At 37.0% G+C, this 17295-nt stretch overlaps 1 long non-coding RNA gene across 1 annotated transcript in view; it reads left to right on the top strand.

The window, feature by feature from the left end:
• The first annotated feature begins 6058 nt into the window (after nucleotides 1–6058).
• The window catches only part of LOC106998343 (uncharacterized), a 361392-nt gene continuing 350155 nt past the window's right edge, over nucleotides 6059–17295 (top strand). The window contains exons 1-2 of the long non-coding RNA XR_003729654.2: nucleotides 6059–6289; nucleotides 7397–7450. This is a non-coding gene — a long non-coding RNA (uncharacterized LOC106998343). The remainder of the gene's footprint in view (nucleotides 6290–7396; nucleotides 7451–17295) is intronic.

The raw sequence follows: 17295 nt of genomic DNA, 5'->3' as shown, positions 1-17295 counted from the left end.
ACCAGAAAAGAGCCTGCATTGCCCAGAGAATCCTAAGCAAAAAGAACAAAGCTAGAGGCATTACGCTACCTGACTTCAAACTATACTACAAGGCTACAGTAACCAAAACAGCATGGTACTGGTACCAAAACAGAGATATAGACGAATGGAACAGAACAGAGCCCTCAAAAATAATACCACACATCTACAACCATCTGATCTTTGACAAACCTGAGAAAAACAAGAAATGGGGAAAGGATTCTCTATTTAATAAATGGTGCTGGGAAAACTGGCTAGCCATAAGTAGAAAGCTGAAACTGTATCCTTTCCTTACACCTTATACAAAAATTAACTCAAGATGGATTAAAGACTTAAATGTTAGACCTAAAACCATAAAAACCCTAGAAGAAAACCTAGGCAATACCATTCAGGACATAGGCATGGGCAAGGACTTCATGTCTAAAACACCAAAAGCAATGGCAACAAAAGCCAAAATTGACAAATGGGATCTAATTCAACTAAAGAGCTTCTGCACAGCAAAAGAAACTACCATCAGAGTGAACAGGCAACCTACAGAATGGAAAAAATTTTTGCAATCTACTCATCTGAGAAAGGGCTAATATCCAGAGCCTACAAAGAACTCGAACAAATTTACAAGAAAAAAACCCCATCAAAAAGTGGGTGAAGGATATGAACAGACACTTCTCAAAAGAAGACATTTATGCAGCCAACAGACACATGAAAAAATGCTCATCATCACTGGCCATCAGAGAAATGCAAATGCAAATGCAAATCAAAACCACAATGATATACCAGTTAGAATGACAATCATTAAAATGTCAGGAAACAACAGGTGCTGGAGAGGATGTGGAGAAACAGCAACACTTTTACACTGTTGGTGGGACTGTAAACTAGTTCAACCATTGTGGAAGACAGTATGGCGATTCCTCAAGGATCTAGAACTAGAAATACCATTTGAACCAGCCATCCCATTACTGGGTATATACCCAAAGGATTATAAATCATGCTGCTATAAAGACACATGCACACGTATGTTTATTGTGGCACTAGTCACAATAGCAAATACTTGGAATCAACCCAAATGTCCGTCAATGATAGACTGGATTAAGAAAATGTGGCACATATACACCATGGAATACTATGCAGCCATAAAAAAGGATGAGTTCATGTCCTTTGTAGGGACATGGATGAAGCTGGAAACCATTCTCAGCAAACTATCGCAAGGACAAAAAACCAAACACCCGATGTTCTCACTCATAGGTGGGAATTGAACAATGAGATCACATGGACTCAGGAAGGGGAACATCACACACTGGGGCCTGTCGTGGGGTCGGGGGAGCGGGGAGGGATGGCATTAGGAGATATACTTAATGTAAATGACGCGTTAATGGGTACAGCACACCAACATGGCACATGTATACATATGTAACCTGCACGTTTTGCACATGTACCCTAGAACTTAAAGTATAAATAAATAAATAAATAAATAATAAATAAATAAAAATAAGTCTTATATGGACATATTCTTTTATTTCTCTTGGGTAAATGCCCAATAGTAAAACAGCTGGATTTTGTGGTAATCTTAAAAAAGTCTACTATTTTTCAAAGTAGTTGTAGTATTTTCTGATTTTATTTAATTTACAAATCTATATCTTAAATGACAAATAAAAATTGTATACATTTATGATGTACAGTGTGATGTTTTGATATATGTATGGATTGCGGAGTGATTACATCAAGCTTGTTAACATATCTATCACTTCACATGCTTTTTTTTGTGGTAAGAGCAGTTAAAATCTCTTTCAGCAATTTCAAGTTTATATTATTATTAACTATAGTCTCCATGTTGTGTAATCGTTCTCCAAAATTTATTTCTCCTGTCTAACTGAAACTTTACACTCTTTGACCAACATCTCCATATTGTCCCCACATTCGCAAGCCCCTGGTAACCATCTTTCAATTCTCTGCTTCTATGAGTTCAACTCTTTTAGATTCCACATATAAGTAAGAGCATACAGTATTTGTCTTTCTGTGCATGGCTTACTGCACTTAGCATAATATTCTCCAGGTTTATCTACGTTGTCACAAATGGTTAGGTTTCCTTTTTTAAGGCTGAATACTATTCCATTGTGTATATATATTACATTTTATTTATTCCCATTAATAGACACTTAGGTGGATTCTATGTCTTGAAATTGTGAATAATCTGCAATGAACATAGAAGTACAGATATCTCACTGACTTACTGATTTCATTTCCTTTGGATACATACCTGGAAGTAGGATTGCTGGATCATATGGTTGTTTTATTTTCAATTTGTTGACGAACATCTATTCTGTTTCCTCCAGTGATCATGGGTTATACTATTTTATAATTCTGCCATCAAGTGTATGAGAGTTCCAGTTTTTCTATGGTCAATTTCTATTTATTTGTTTGTTTATTAATATTTAAAATTTTATCCATTTACACAGGTATGAAGGGGCATCTTATTGTGGTTCCCATTTCCATTTCCATAATGACTAATGATGTTGAGACTCTTGTGTTTATTTGCCACTGATTATCTTTTTTGCTGAAGTGTCTGTTCAAATCTTTTGTCCTTTAAAAAATTGTGTTATTTGTTTTGAATATAGTGATTCAATTTGTTTTGAATCATTATGTATTCTGGATACTAGTTTTTTTTTAATCATAGAAATCATTTGGAAATATATCCTTCCATCCTGTGGCTTATTTTCTCATTCTGTTAGCAGTATCTTTTGAAGAACAGTACATTTAATTTTGATAAGGTCCAATTTGTCAGTTTGTTCTTTCATAGATTATTTTTGTTATATCTAAAAAATCTGCCTATCATAAGGTCACAAAAGTTATTCTCCTATTTTAAAAAGAAGTTTTGACATTTTATTTTCAGTTAAGTCAATGATTCATTTTAAATTAATTTTTGCATGTGGCACAAGGGGCAGATTCAAGTTTCTTTTTTGCATTTGGATATGCAGTTGCTCCAGCATTGTGTTTGAAAAGATTATCCTTTCTCTATTGGATCTTCTTTGCATCCTTGTGGAAAACATTTGCTCATGTATGTGTGGGTCTCTCTTTCTTTCTCTCTCTCTTTCTCTCTCTCTCTCTCTTTCTTTTTTTTGAGACACAGTCTCGCTCTGTCGCCCAGGCTGGAGTGTAATGGCACAATCTCAGCTCACTGCAACCTCCGCCTCCTGGGTTCAAGTGATTCTCCTGCCTCAGCCTCCTGAGTAGCTGGGATTACAGGCACATGTCACCATGCCCGGCTAGTTTTTTTTTTTGTTTGTTTGTTTGTTTTGTATTTTTAGTAAAGATGGTGTTTCACCATTGGCCAGGCTGGTCTTGAACTCCTGACCTCAGATGATCCTCCCGCCTCCGCCTCCCAAAGTGCTGGGATTACAGGCACGAGCCACTGAGCCCGGCCAGGTCTATTTCTTCATTGATCTACTCGTGTATGTTACAAGTACTACATTTACTTGATTACTTACAATAAGTCTTGAATCAAATAGTGTTAACCCTGCAACTTGTTTGTTCTTTTTTAAAGTTGCTATTGTTTCTTGCCACTGAGCTTAAAAAAAAACATTGCTGTTGACTATTTTAGGTTCTTTGCATTTTCATGTGTGTTTTGTCAATTTCTACAAAAGTCCTCCTGGAATTTTAATTGGAATTTGCTGGAATCTGTAGAATAATTTGGGAAGAAATGACATCTTTAAAATATTGAGTAATATTTTATATAATACTGGCCAATTAATATATCTATTTATTTTGTTTTTTCTTTATTTTTTTCTCAACAATGTTTTGAGATTTCTATTTATAAGTTTTCCACATCTTTTATGTAAATTATCCCTATTTCATATATTTTTATGTTATCATTAGTGACATTTAAAACATTCAGTTTCCAATAACTTATTGCTAGTATATAGAAATTCAGTTGATTTTATATGCTGATCTTGTATCCCAAAATCTTGCTAAGCTTACTTATTAGTACAAGTAACTTTTATTCTCGATTCCATCATATTTCTATACAAATAATCATATTCTCTGTGAATAAAGACAGTTTTATTCCTTCTTTTCTGATTCCTGTGGGTTTTTTTTTTTTTTTTTAATTGTACTAGCTGAAACCTCCAGGACAAAGTTGAATAGAAGTGGTGAGAGTGGAAATTCTTGTCCTGTTCTGGTCTTTTATCTTCCAGTATAATACATTTTCATAGGTGCTTTCTTTAGGTTGAAAAAATTCTCTTCAGTTTCTCCTTCACTGAGTCATTTTATGAGGAATGGATGTTGGATTTTGCCAGATGGTTTGTTTTACCTATTTTATGTGTCTATTATGTACACGTTGAAGAATTTCTGGGTTTTTTGTTTTGTTTTGTTTTGTTTTTTGAGACGGAATCTTGTTCTGTCGCCCAGACGAGTACAGTGGCTCAATCTCGGCTCACTGCAAGTTCCGCCTCCTGGGTTCATGCCATTCTCCTGCCTCAGCCTCTCAAGTAGATGGGACTACAGGCGCCCCCAACCACGCCCAGCTAATTTTTTGTATTTTTAGTAGAGATGGGGTTTCACCGTGTTAGCCAGGATGGTCTGGAACTCCTGACCTCGTGATCCTCCTGCCTCGGCCTCCCAAAGTGCTGGGATTACAGGTGTGGGCCACCATGCCCGGCCCTGAAGAATTTCTTTTAGCATTTCTTGTGTAGATCTCCCAGAAAAAAAATCTGGTTTGGGGAGAAGGGTATGAACATGTCTTTATTTTTCATTTTTGTAGGATATAGGACTATGCTACAATTTTATGTAGAATCTATTTAGAATCCTATACAGAATTCCAGACTAACATGTTTTACTTTCAGCTCTTTAAAGATGTCATTCTATTGTTTTGGCCTTCATTGTTTCTGAAGAGAAATCAGACAATTTTATCATTGTTTTCGTCTGTGTAATGTTTCTTTTTTCTCTGACTGCTTTTAAGATTTTTGTGTCGTCTTTGGCTATCTACAGAGTGAATATGGTGTGCCTAGTTCTGTTTTTGTGTTTATCCTTTTTTGGGATTACTATGATTCTTGATGCTGAAGTTGGATATTTTTAATCGATTTTGAGAAATTCTTGGTCATTATGTTTTCAAGTATTTTTTCTGACCCATTTTCTATCTCTCACGGATGCAATTACATATTTACTAGACTACTTAATATTGTCCTAGAGATCATAGACTCAAGTTTTTTACTCATTCCCCCTTTTATTTATTTATTTTTGATAATTGACCTGTCCTCAGGTTTATTGCTTCTTTTTGCTGCTGTTAATAGGCTACTGTTGTGTTTCGTGGCCTCTTAGGCTCCTAATATGTATTCACTTTTAATGATAGTGTATTTAAAAAATTTTTGACATTTCAGTTTGCTTTCTTTTTATACTTTTCATTACTCTGCTGAAATTCTCTGTATATTCATGCATGTATATCCACCTTTTCCACTGAATTATTTGACATATTTATCATAGTTATGCTGAAGTTACCCCCTGATAAATCTAACATCTGTACCTTCTAGAGTCTCAGCCTGTTGACTGTTTTCTCATTTGATTATTGTTCACATTTTTTTCTTTTTGTGTGTCTCAAAATTTCTTACTGTATGTTGGACATTGTGAGAAAAAAGTAGAGATTGAGAAAATTAATATTTTTTTTTACCCTAGAAAAGTGCATACTTTTTTTTTGTTAGGCCTTGGCTTGGGAAAGTTGAGGAAATCTGTTGTATATTTGAGGTATGTGGGTTTTATTTCAGCTTTAGTTGGATTAGTTTACGACTGACTTCAAATGTTTTGAAAACAAAATAAGGTCTTTTCTGTCACTAGGGCTTGTGATCTGAGCATTGGCAAGATTTCAGAGATCTCTGTATGCTCACAGACTGTTTTGGTTGCTAGGGAGTTCTTTTTCCTTCCCTGTTTCCGACTTTATTAATCTCAGGAGGTCTCTCTTCTTTTTGCTCTGCTAGTTCAAGCCTTTGGCATCCAGTGCTTTGTACTTAATGAAAGTTCACAACACTCTGAGGAACTGTTCTCAGTTCTTCTGCCTTATTTCTGGCCTCAGTTGCAACTGTTTTGACCTAGTGAAGGCCTAGTCTTTCTCAGACAGATTTCTTTTAACTCTTCTGCCCTGACTCCAGTCTTCACTGGGATGCTGCCTTGCACTTAGGGAAGGTTCACATGCCTCAAGGATCTCTCTGTCAGATTTCTTGACTTTCCCTCAGTCTTCAGGATAGTCCTCCTATGTGCCTGGTGAAGACCTGTGGTAAAGTGCTGGCAGGTGAGTACAGCTTGAGGGTGTGGATGGGTTCCTTGGGACTCCAGCATGTCAAGCCAGTTCACACACAGGTCTTAATAGTTGTTTAGGATTCATGTAGTTTCTCATTTTCTTTTCTATGGTAGATTCTGTTTCCTGCTACTCCACCAGGGATGAAAAATTCACTGGTCTCATCTTTTATAGAACGGGATCATAACTATATAGATTTTAGTTAAGTTAGCTTTATTAGTGTTCTCAGCTTTCTTAAGGGGATAAAAAGCAATGATTTTATGGATTATCTGACTTTTCCTTTAGTATTAGGTTTGCCCAATCATCTCCACGATTTCTAAATTCCAAACTTCTTGAATAAATAAATGTTAAAAGAAAACATTGTACTAAAGTCAAAAGAAGTGTTTTAAAGCATAGTTCTACTTTTTACTGTCTGTGTATGCTTGGATAAACTACTCCTCCGAAATTGTATTGCTTGCTTTTTCAGCTTGTTGAGTCTTTCATAAATTTAAGGGTTGGAATATGTCTCTCAGACAGAAAGTGATAGAGCTTTGCAAGTCTTCAGATGTATTCAAGTTTGGTAAACACTGGGGTAGGCCATGGATAAAAGATTGGTCTTTGTGTGTTCATAAGAAAACCTGGATAGGAAGCTCTTCTTCTTACACAAAGCCTCGATTGAGAAGTAAAGCTGGGACTATTAGTCCATGTTCTGCATTGAAATAATGGTAGCCATGCCTAGATTGATTTAAGATACCTGTCTTCACACAGTTAATAGTCACATCAAGGGAAAGAGCAACAGGCAGAACTCTTGGCTTTGTGTAAGAGCCCGAGGAAAGGGCCTGAGAGGGTACACACTTACTGTCTCAAAGTGCAGTGTTAATGTGAGGTGTTGGGGAAGAGGTCTTGAGTATGTGTGTGTCTGCATAATATATGTGTGGAAACTCTCAGTGCTGGTCCTTTGAGATATGTCTGTAAAAACTTTCAATTAACAAAAATAACCCACATTAATTGAATACTTTTTATGTGCCAGTCACTGTTCCAAGTTCTCTACAAAAGGTAATTCTTTAGTCCTTATAGTAGTACTGTAGTGGTGCTGATACTATTTTTATCTTCATTTTTCAGATGAGGAAGCTAAATCACGTAAAAATTAAGAAACAGCTCAGCGTTTCACAGCTAGTAAGTAACAGAGACGGGCTTGAGACCCAGATTGGCAGGATCAACGTCTTGAGCTCGTAATGACTCTGCTATGGTGCCTCCCTTGAAAGCGTCTTCGTGCTTTCATTGTTGTTTTTGTTATTGTTATTCTGACTATTATTTAGTACCTCCTTGGTGGATAGTGGCTGTGAATTTGTAGTTGTTGGTGTGTTTCTTCTGGAGCTTAAGCTCCTGCCTCCTCTATTGTTGAGTTTTTGTTACCTTTGAAATAATTGCTGAATCAACAAAATATCTGTTACATTGCTGCTGCTCGAATGGCTATCTTTTAGAATTAGCACTCTTCTTTCTGAATCTGATGCCACAGCCTTTTGAACTTAAGGTATTTGGATGTGTCAGTAAAGGGGCTGTGGTAGCTGTAGTAACAGCCGCTCCAATGGTGGTGACCATAGAGAATATGGAAGAGCTGTGAATGAGATGAAGACATTTAGTGATGGCAGAGGAAACTTTGGGATTTCACAGCTTTCTTCCTCCAAAAACTATTTGAAAGCAGATACGAGGAGTGGGAAATACAGAAATAATTCCAGCCTTTGTGCACCTTACAGCATAACGAGTGATGTTCACAGCTGATAAATAATAATAGCAAATACCTGTATAGAACTTACTCTATACTGGACACTTTCCCAAATATTTTACAACATGTGCTATCTCATGTATTCCACTCAGTAATCCCAGAAGATGGAACTCTGATCTCTAGTTTACAGGTGAGGAAACTGAGGCAAAGCAAGGTTAAGAGCTTGCTCAAGATCTCACAACCAGTAGGTGACAGAACTGATATTTGAACCCAGGAAGACTGGCTTGAGAATCTGACACTTAAACACTATCCTATTCTGCTAACAAATAATGAGCCAGTTGGCAACTGTGGTAAGAGCTGCAGAGACAATGAGAAGATGAGGGGGATTGAGCTGAGTCTGGAGGGTTTTGGGAAGGCTTGCCTGATGAAGTGATGAGGAGTGATGAAAAAGTCAGCCAGGTGAAGGGGCGTGTGTATATGTGCATGTGTGTGCCTGTGTTCCTGTACCCATGCATGTGACATGGTCAGGGAGACACATTTTCAGGACTTGTATAACACACCTCTGTAAATAGCTTCAAAATAAAATATCAATTTGTGATTCTTTTAATGGAAATTTACCTCATGCACAACTTTCAGGCACTGTTTTGTAGAATAATTCAAAGTGATGCTGTCTTTGTATATGGCTTTAAGACAGGTTTTGAGCACATATCTCTGTGTGTCTGTGTCCTGCTTTATGGGCAGTAACAAGCTTGGGAATCCTGGAAAGCTGAATTCACATTCCAGCTTTGTAGCCCTGATCATTGCCCAGTTACTTGGGGTTGTGTTCTCTGTCTGTTGATTAATAGAAAATGCATTAAAATGCATAAAATAGAAAAATTATCCCCAATCAGTACAAACATCCACATATCTGAAGGCTTCTATTGCAGGTTCCTGGTAATCATCAGAACTCCTCTAGTGAGACCACTAGGTTATTTCTAGGTTCCATCCCAGAGTCAATGGTCCCTCAAAAAGGAAGTTTTTGCTTACTATAAGCAAAACCAAATAGAATTAGGAGGATCATGGATTCAAGAACTCTAAAGACAGGGTTGAGAAATTAAGTGAGAAGGAGAAAACAGAGGAAGATCTAAACATTGAGATTACACCTCTGCCCAACTTAGTTGTGTTCTAACATTTTAAAAAAGAGATTAACTGGGAAGCAAATAGAAATTAGACTATTTATTAAAAAGCCTTTAGCAGTTTCTCATCAAGTGACACATTTGGTGTTTAGTGTTCCTAATGAGTTGCACTAGGGTTATTTTTACACTTTTGGGCATCTGTGGAGTGGTAAATGTGTTCCTAAATATTAGATATAATTACAATAAAATATGTTTATATAAATTTACTTGGTACCAGATTCAGACTAGTTTTGTTTTAATCAGGGTTTTGAATTATACATGACTTTCATCTCTCTTCACCTTTATCCTCATTAATCAAGAGCTGACTATATCAGGTGTCTGCACTTGAGTGGACCCACTGGATCTCTTTGCATTTTGGTTATCTGATGTATAAAAATCAAGTCAGCACCCCTATATCGCTCAGGGTATTTGTAGGGATAACATGATATAATATGCAGCAAAGTGGTTTGTATGAATCTGGTATAGGATGGATGCCCAAATGATTTTAATCCTTTTTTTCTTTCCTCCCTCCCTTCCTTCCTTCCCTTTTTACTTACTGCCTTCCTTTCTTCCTTCCTGGCGGTGGGGCAGAAGATAAGGAGACCAAGTCTCAGGTTTGCTACTCAGAGGCTGGTGAGCTTGACTTGATCTTTCTGCTGGTAAAATGAGAGAATTCATTAAATAGATCCCCTAAGAGCCCTGCAAGTTATAAAAGTCTACATTTTCATTTTCTTTGATTCTTGAGTTATACAAGAAAATATTTGACAGTACTTTCAGTTAAATAGTTTCAGTTTTTGCCTGTTTAAAGGAAGGTTGTAGTCTTAACTCTCCACCCCTCTAAACCTGGGAAAGGATTCCCACAAATACAGCTTCACCAAATTTATAGGCTCCCTGCTGAGTTAGCAGAAACCAGGCAACTGAGTGGATGAGCTTCTATTAGCACAGTGGTGTTTGGTTATGCAGCTGAGTGGATGAGCTTCTATTAGCACAGTGGTGTTTGGTTATGCAGCTGAGTGGATGAGCTTCTATTAGCACAATGGTGTTTGGTTATGCAGCTGCAGAACTGGGGAGAAAAGCCTGAGCCAATATTTATGAGGTGTGACTGTGACCTAAACTTTAGAACTAGTTCTCCTAGAGAATGCAGGTAATTATTTTTCTTTTCCTTGGAAAAATAAACAGCCATGTAAGGTAGGCTGAAAAATGGTCCCCCAAAGATGTCCATGGTCTAATCTCGGAATCTGCAAATATGTTAAACTACACAACAAAAGGAATCTTGCAGATGTGATTAAGGGTTTGAGATGGGAGGTTATCTTTTATACTAGGGAGACAGGAGAGTCAGAGTAAGCAAATTGTGACAGAAGCAGAGAGACAGACTTTTGAGGATGCTACACTGCTGGCCTTGAAGATGAAGGGTGGGGCCATGATTCAAGGGGTGTGGGCAGCTTTTAGAAGCTAGAAAAGGTAAGCTGAACTCTCTCCTAGGGCCTCCAGAAGGAACTCAGCCTTGCCAACACCTTTATTGTAGCCTGTAAGGCATATTTCAGACTTTTGAACTACAGAATCGTGAGATAATAAGTTTGCATTGTTCTGAACCACAACATTTGTGGAAATTTGGTATAGCAGTGATAGGAAACAAATGTACCATGGCTACCAAAGTAAAAACCCTACATTTTGAAACATTTATTATTTCTCCAAATAAGTCTGGATGAACAACTCTAAGGATGGAAGAATAATTTTACCTATTACAACCTGGTAGTTGGAGAAAAGACTTGGTGAGTGGAGGTGATCTAGACCTTCCAACAGGTAAGAAAACCTCAAAATTGCTAGTTCTTGTGACATCCCAGGTAGGCCACAGTAGACATCTCCATTCAAGGGAGTTACTGAATTATAAAGGTGAAAATTGGTTAAAATTGGCCTATTTCCTATGGAAGTATTCATAAACGATTCAATTTCAGGTCTATTTTTTCTTTCTACTCTAGGAATATGGCCACAATTGACTGAGGAAGGGGCATGAATAAGGTAGTATTGATAGGAGATATGAAATAATTCTCTACTGAGTTCAGTAGAGAGTTAATCCCACTTTTCTATAAAATTAATATAATTTCTCTCTCTCAGTAAAGGGATGGCTATTAACAATAGAGCATTCCATATGTGGAACAATAGAGATCAACTACGCACAAAAAAAATGGCAATGGATACACGTTGGATAGCTTTCAATGGGGCTTTTCCTCTCAGGTTTCAGTCAAATTTTGCTGTAAGTTAAAAGAGAAACCCTATTATAGGTCAGGTTCTAGGGGGTTGTATGCCCATACTGACTACTTACTGGCTGTGGGGCTGCCCCATGGGAAATTGCTTTATTTGGGGTGAGCCAGCTCCCTTCTGTTGAGGGTAATGCCCAGGGAGGGACTCAGCTGTGAACCAATGGCACCTGGAACATCCAGGCAACTGGAGAAATGAGTGCCTCAAAGTGGGTAGCTGGAAGGAGCTGGTAGGTGTACTCCAGGGTTCTTACAGACCCCTGGATGCGTGTACATAAAGGCAAAGCAGAGACATGGGATCAGCATGAAATAGAGCCCTTAATTGGGTTCCAGAAAGATAGATTTAGAGGTTCTATGCCACTGGCTTTGCGAAAGTTACTTGATCAATTCATTAGTTCCATTGCTCTCTAGGTTTCAGTTGAATGACCTTTCCATTGCTTCTATATCATGATGATGGTGAAAAACAGAGAATTAGAATAGTTGAAAGTCAAAGATAAGCCTTATTCTAAATCTAGTTTTACAACTTTGTTGAAAAACATCTTCAGATGCGTTGTTACCTTCACCCTCTTTAAACATTTCCATCTCTACCTTTTTTGGGATTTACCCTGATGGAAATAGTATTAAGGCAAAGTAATTGTGCAAAGTTGGTGGCAAAAAGGAAAATAAGCACAATTAAAGGACTTGGATTCAGTGAACCATATGTTTATGGAACCTCTACTGGGTTCAGACAAAATATATATATTCAACTATTTATTTTAGATGATAGAATATCTAGAGATTAAGTAATCTACTTTTTAAACAAGGGTAGACATTGGACTAATGGTACATTTTTAAAAGGCAGGAGTTTTTATTTGGAAATACTTTATCCCTACAAATTACTCTTAGTTTGTTACTGTTGGTGAAAAAATTATCTTCCTCTAATAACTTAAGCAACATTGTGAGAACTACTGAAGGTAGATTGTAGCTTAATTACATGAAGTTACCAGTCTTTCTATATGTTTTTTCAGTCCTTGTAACACCAGTTATTAGTCTTCCTTATTGTCCCCAGCACACTTTTCTACATTTTACAAATATCAGTCCCACTTACTGTATCTTTATTATTAATTCATTTAACTTCTGTTACAAGGAGATCAAGCATTTATTCCTTTTTGAGCATTCACTTGCCTACACGCTTAGAAATATTTGACTGACAGCAATGACTACCCCCATGGAGCCTGTGTAAACATGAGTTTATGGGCTGCTGTGCAGGCACCTTTGGTGATTTACTTTCTGGTTATTGGGATTTATTTATTTTTTGATGGACTGGTAAATTATGAGGCTGTGGACCTTGCCAGGTTTTCAGGTATCAACTCAGCCCTGCTGGAAAAACTGTGGTTGGCACTGCAACACAGAGAATGACCAATGAGGCATCATATATTTTTAATAGATATATGTTTTAATAAACATTCTCCTCCTAAAGCAATGGATTTTAAAATAGGCTTTTGCCTTGAGCCATGTAGCTACCCAGCTGTGAGTTTTATAAGGCAACAATCTCCACATCATTAGATGTTGTGACTAATATTCCAGCAACTGAAATAATAGCTATTTACATGCACATAAAAAGTTAAAATGACATTTAAGGTGCACGTACACTTAGAAAAGTATGCTTGTAAAAGCAATGCCACAAGTTTCTCCTTCACGTTCCTTCTATTGACTTGTAAAGACCCCCTGCAAACAAAAGGTAGCTTAGAAATCTTATTCCAGACAGACACCTGGGAATTCTCCAAACTTGACAGCAAGGTAGGATAGCCTCCAACCTCGAATCCCACTACCCTTTAGGGTTCTAAGCTTCCTGAAGATTTCTACTGATTTCATTGGTTCATGTGCTTGTGGTCTGTTCCTGCCTTTGCAAGAGGCTTTGCTATTTTCACTTGAATTTACTGTTTTGCTCCTTTATTGGTTTCTGTATGAAATTCACTCACATCAAACATTTGGTGAGTTTGTTGTGGATTTTAGTGGCAAGTCACTTTGTGTTCCTTACAGCATTCTGCCATTTCTGTAGCCCCACCTGCTTCTGCTCCCCACTCCTGCTTTATCTTCCTCTCATTGTTAGAAAGACATATTTTTCTTTCCTTGTCATATTCAGAGTGTAGCCTAATCCTTTGAGGTCTCATTTTCTATTCCAAGTAGTTATCAAGGTGTCCTTCCCACCCCACAACAAAGAGTCTGGTGCCAATTTTAAGTATAAAATTATTTTTCCCATCTCATTATAGGACTGAAGACTTATTTTCTATTCCTACTAAGTATTTTGATCACAGGCATGCACCTGTTACGTGGACATGGAAGGGAAGTTTCTTCTGAACTTTCTCCTGATATTCGTGTCTTCTGGGCAGGTGAAAAAAAGAAGCAAGCAAGGAAGAATAGCATTAATAAGAAGCTCAGTATGGACAACTGTTTTAGAGGGGGAAATGCTGGTGTATCAGTTTCCTGTCTCTGGTGTAACATGAGAACATGCAATCAGGAGAAGAATTTGCCTATATTCAATCTACCTGGCTCAACCCCAGAACCATGCAATCTAACCTCATCTATTTTTTGACCTGTAAATCTCTATTATTCAAATGACAACTAGGCAGCCACATTCTTTTTCCCTTGCTATTTTGGCCTATTACATAAAAACTTTGGCCTTTGGAAATATGGGGCAGATTAATTTTCTCTCCTCCCTCCACTTCTTACTTCTCCTAGGTGGTCTGTCCTATTAGAAGAATGAACAGTGTATTTGACTCTGCCTCTGCTTAGTTTCCTTTAAATAAAATATTTGAATATAGCTTAAATATCTGTTTAATTTATGATTGTGTTAAAGGTAATTTATTTCCTGAACTGAATCTTGTTTTAGTTACATAATGTAGAAGACTGTACTTGATATGAATTTTATGTAAAAATCATTTAAAAAATAATAACCAGGACTTCAGTGGATTCTCTCATACAATAGTATTCAGAAAATTTAGGTATTTCCCCATCTCTGGATAGCGTGGAAAAGACTGTCTCAAGCTTCTTCAAAGCTGTTATTCACCTCAAACTATAATTTTGGGAGTTTTCAGAATCACATTCTTTTAAGGTCATGGCAATTTGAATGAATCTGGTGGAATTTTCTTTCATCCAGTTCTATATTCTAATTTTAATCTGAATTTCACATTTAAGTAGTCTGCCCCCAACCTGCACCCCACACCTTCCATGGTGCGCATAAGTTCCTGAAAGGACTGAGACTGGGTCTCCTTTATCTTTTACCCCTTTGTAGCCTTGCCTGTTACAGGCACAGTGAATTATTTCTCTCTTAATTTGATAAGAAAGCATTAGCCTCTGAAACAGTTTCATACAGTTGTTGGTTGGTACAGAAGAAAATATGGAGTGAGCTCTAAATCTCGAGACTCATACTGAAACTAATATGTGTGTGTGTGTGTGTGTATATGAGGCGTCCAAGAATTTGGACTTCCTTTGTGTAATTATTATGTGAGTATCATTGCACACATCCCTTGCTCCTTAGTCATTTAAAATTACTAGGGCATTTTACAAAGAATGGGGGGAAACCAGATAACTTCTTAATTCTCTATAGTTTTATTAATATTAATGAAACAGCATGAAAGAGTTGCTTAAAGAGAGCAATGAGACAGCGAGACACTAAGTACCAAGAAATATACTTGCCTTCTTCTGGACATGTAACTCTCATATGAGTGAATCCGGTTGTTTCAAAAACAAAGAGAGATATTTCTTGTGATTTGATTTCTCTCCCATCTTATCTGTAGGAATCGCAGAATTCATAATAGAATCATCCTAGCATATGCTTTTTCCTTCAGTGTTTTGATACCGAAAGGAATACTGAGTTGCCTTGTACCGTGTTTGCACAGCATGCCCTCAGCTTCAGCTGAAGTCTTGAAAGACTTCGCGGGTTATGACATTCCCCTAAATGTGCTGAGCTTTCTTTAACCTTTCATAAAACATTGTGATCTTTATGGACTGTATCATATTGTGCAGTAATGTGCTTTATTGTCCACAGAATAAGCTTTTCTTAAAGATAATTGGAAAGCTGGAAATGGCTGCTATCGGCTGATTTTTTAAAAATACATTATTTCTGAAATGGGGCTGGTGTAATAATGACCCTATCTGTTCAAGATTTAAGATTTGTCTTGGCAGAGAAAATTGATCCATTTCACCTTTGTCTAATGGAAATTTTTATCTAGGATTATCTGTTTATGTAAATGAATTGTTCCTCTGAAAAGGGAACTTGAGGGGGCTGTAAATCTTGGTGACACTTCAGTTTCATAAGGGAGAAATTGGAAAGGATTCTAGTATTTATCTGCTTGAAATTGGTTATAAAAAACAAAATTATCTTCGTGTACCTGCAGCATCTGATGTTTCCTGGAATTTCATTATATTTCTGAATAATTCAGTGCAATAGAGAGAATGGTTTTTCTGTATTACCTCATTCAGAAGTTTTTACTTTTTCTATTTTCCGGTTGCTTTCTAATGCTGACATTATAGAGGGGGAGAAGCTTTTGCTCACCCATTCTTTTAGGGATGAGATTTTTTTTCCTGCATAATTTTAATAGTCTTCAGCTATTGTAGGCTCATTATCTACAGTTATATGCAATGTATTAGCAAAATATCCATCATTTCTCTTTTTCAGAAAACATAGCTCATATAAATTCTGATCTTAGCTCAGTATCAGAATTGCTCTACGTTGAAAATAAATAATTTGTTTTTTTAAGGTGAGTTTTGGACCAAGCTTAATCCAGAAGCTTAATTTGGAAGTTGTAAGGTGATAACTTTGAAAAATCAGCAGTGTCTGACAAATTCTTTTTCTCCAGGTCAAAGGGAAAGTGGAGAGTAAGGTCAACCCACTTAAATGTCAGCTAATTAGAGAAAACAAAGTGAGGCAAAAAAAAAAAATCATTTGCATTAACTTTTTTGAAGAAAGGTATAATTTATTTATAGACACCACTAACTTTATTATCTGGTAATTATCAGAATTACACTGTTTTTATGTGTCTCTTGCAGCCACTTGCTTGGAAGTTTCTCCCCTTTACCAATATTTGAGCTATTTCACCAGGATTTGAAAAAAATATTAGCAACACGTTGCATTCCAAAGATGACACGAATGTAATTATTTAGCTGTGTGACATTAGGACTGAAAATTGGTAAGAGCTTTGATTTTTGCAGCGTGATTCCATTCATAAGAAGGGGTAGAAAGGCTACAACAAGGAGTGGTGCTTGCTGCCTGGAATATTCTTATAAAAGTCCTATTTGGACATCCATATTCAGGATGATCATCACAGCTTTCTGTTAGTATTAAATAGATATGAACAACAAGTATGGTACAAAATCATCTCTATTTTCCAGAAGATTGAAGGGAAATGTAGCAGTATGGGATAGAAGACAGGGCCCAGGACTGGAAATGAGACCTGGATCTGGCTGGCTGGAGAATTGTGTGACCATGGAGGGGTCACGGCAGCTTCCTGAACCCTTGGCTCCTCATCCTTAGGATGAAAATTGAACTTATGCCAAAACAAAATGTGCTGTGAGGGGTCAGAATACTGGTTACCTTGGAGGAAGGAAGTGACAGGAGAGGTGTTAGTAGCTGTAGGGCTTCTGGGATGCTGACAATGATCTCTTTCTTTTGGGTAATAGTCATACAGGTGTGTTCACTATGTGAAAACTCCTCAAGCTATATGTAACTTATGATCTGGGTACTTTTCTAAATGTATATTAAATTATTATGTATGATATTCAGTTCAATTAAAAAGTTGCTTCAAATGCCTGCTTGTTATAAGATCACTGGGGGAACTGTGTTTGAAATTATTTTTAAAAATAACATGCATTCCAATGTTAGGTATAAACCTCTGCAAAAAT

The sequence above is a fragment of the Macaca mulatta genome, chromosome 5 (assembly GCF_049350105.2).
Source record: "Macaca mulatta isolate MMU2019108-1 chromosome 5, T2T-MMU8v2.0, whole genome shotgun sequence".
NCBI lineage: Eukaryota > Metazoa > Chordata > Mammalia > Primates > Cercopithecidae > Macaca > Macaca mulatta.
Note: the sequence above shows the minus strand (reverse complement) of the source record. Positions and strands in the feature narration are given on the sequence as shown.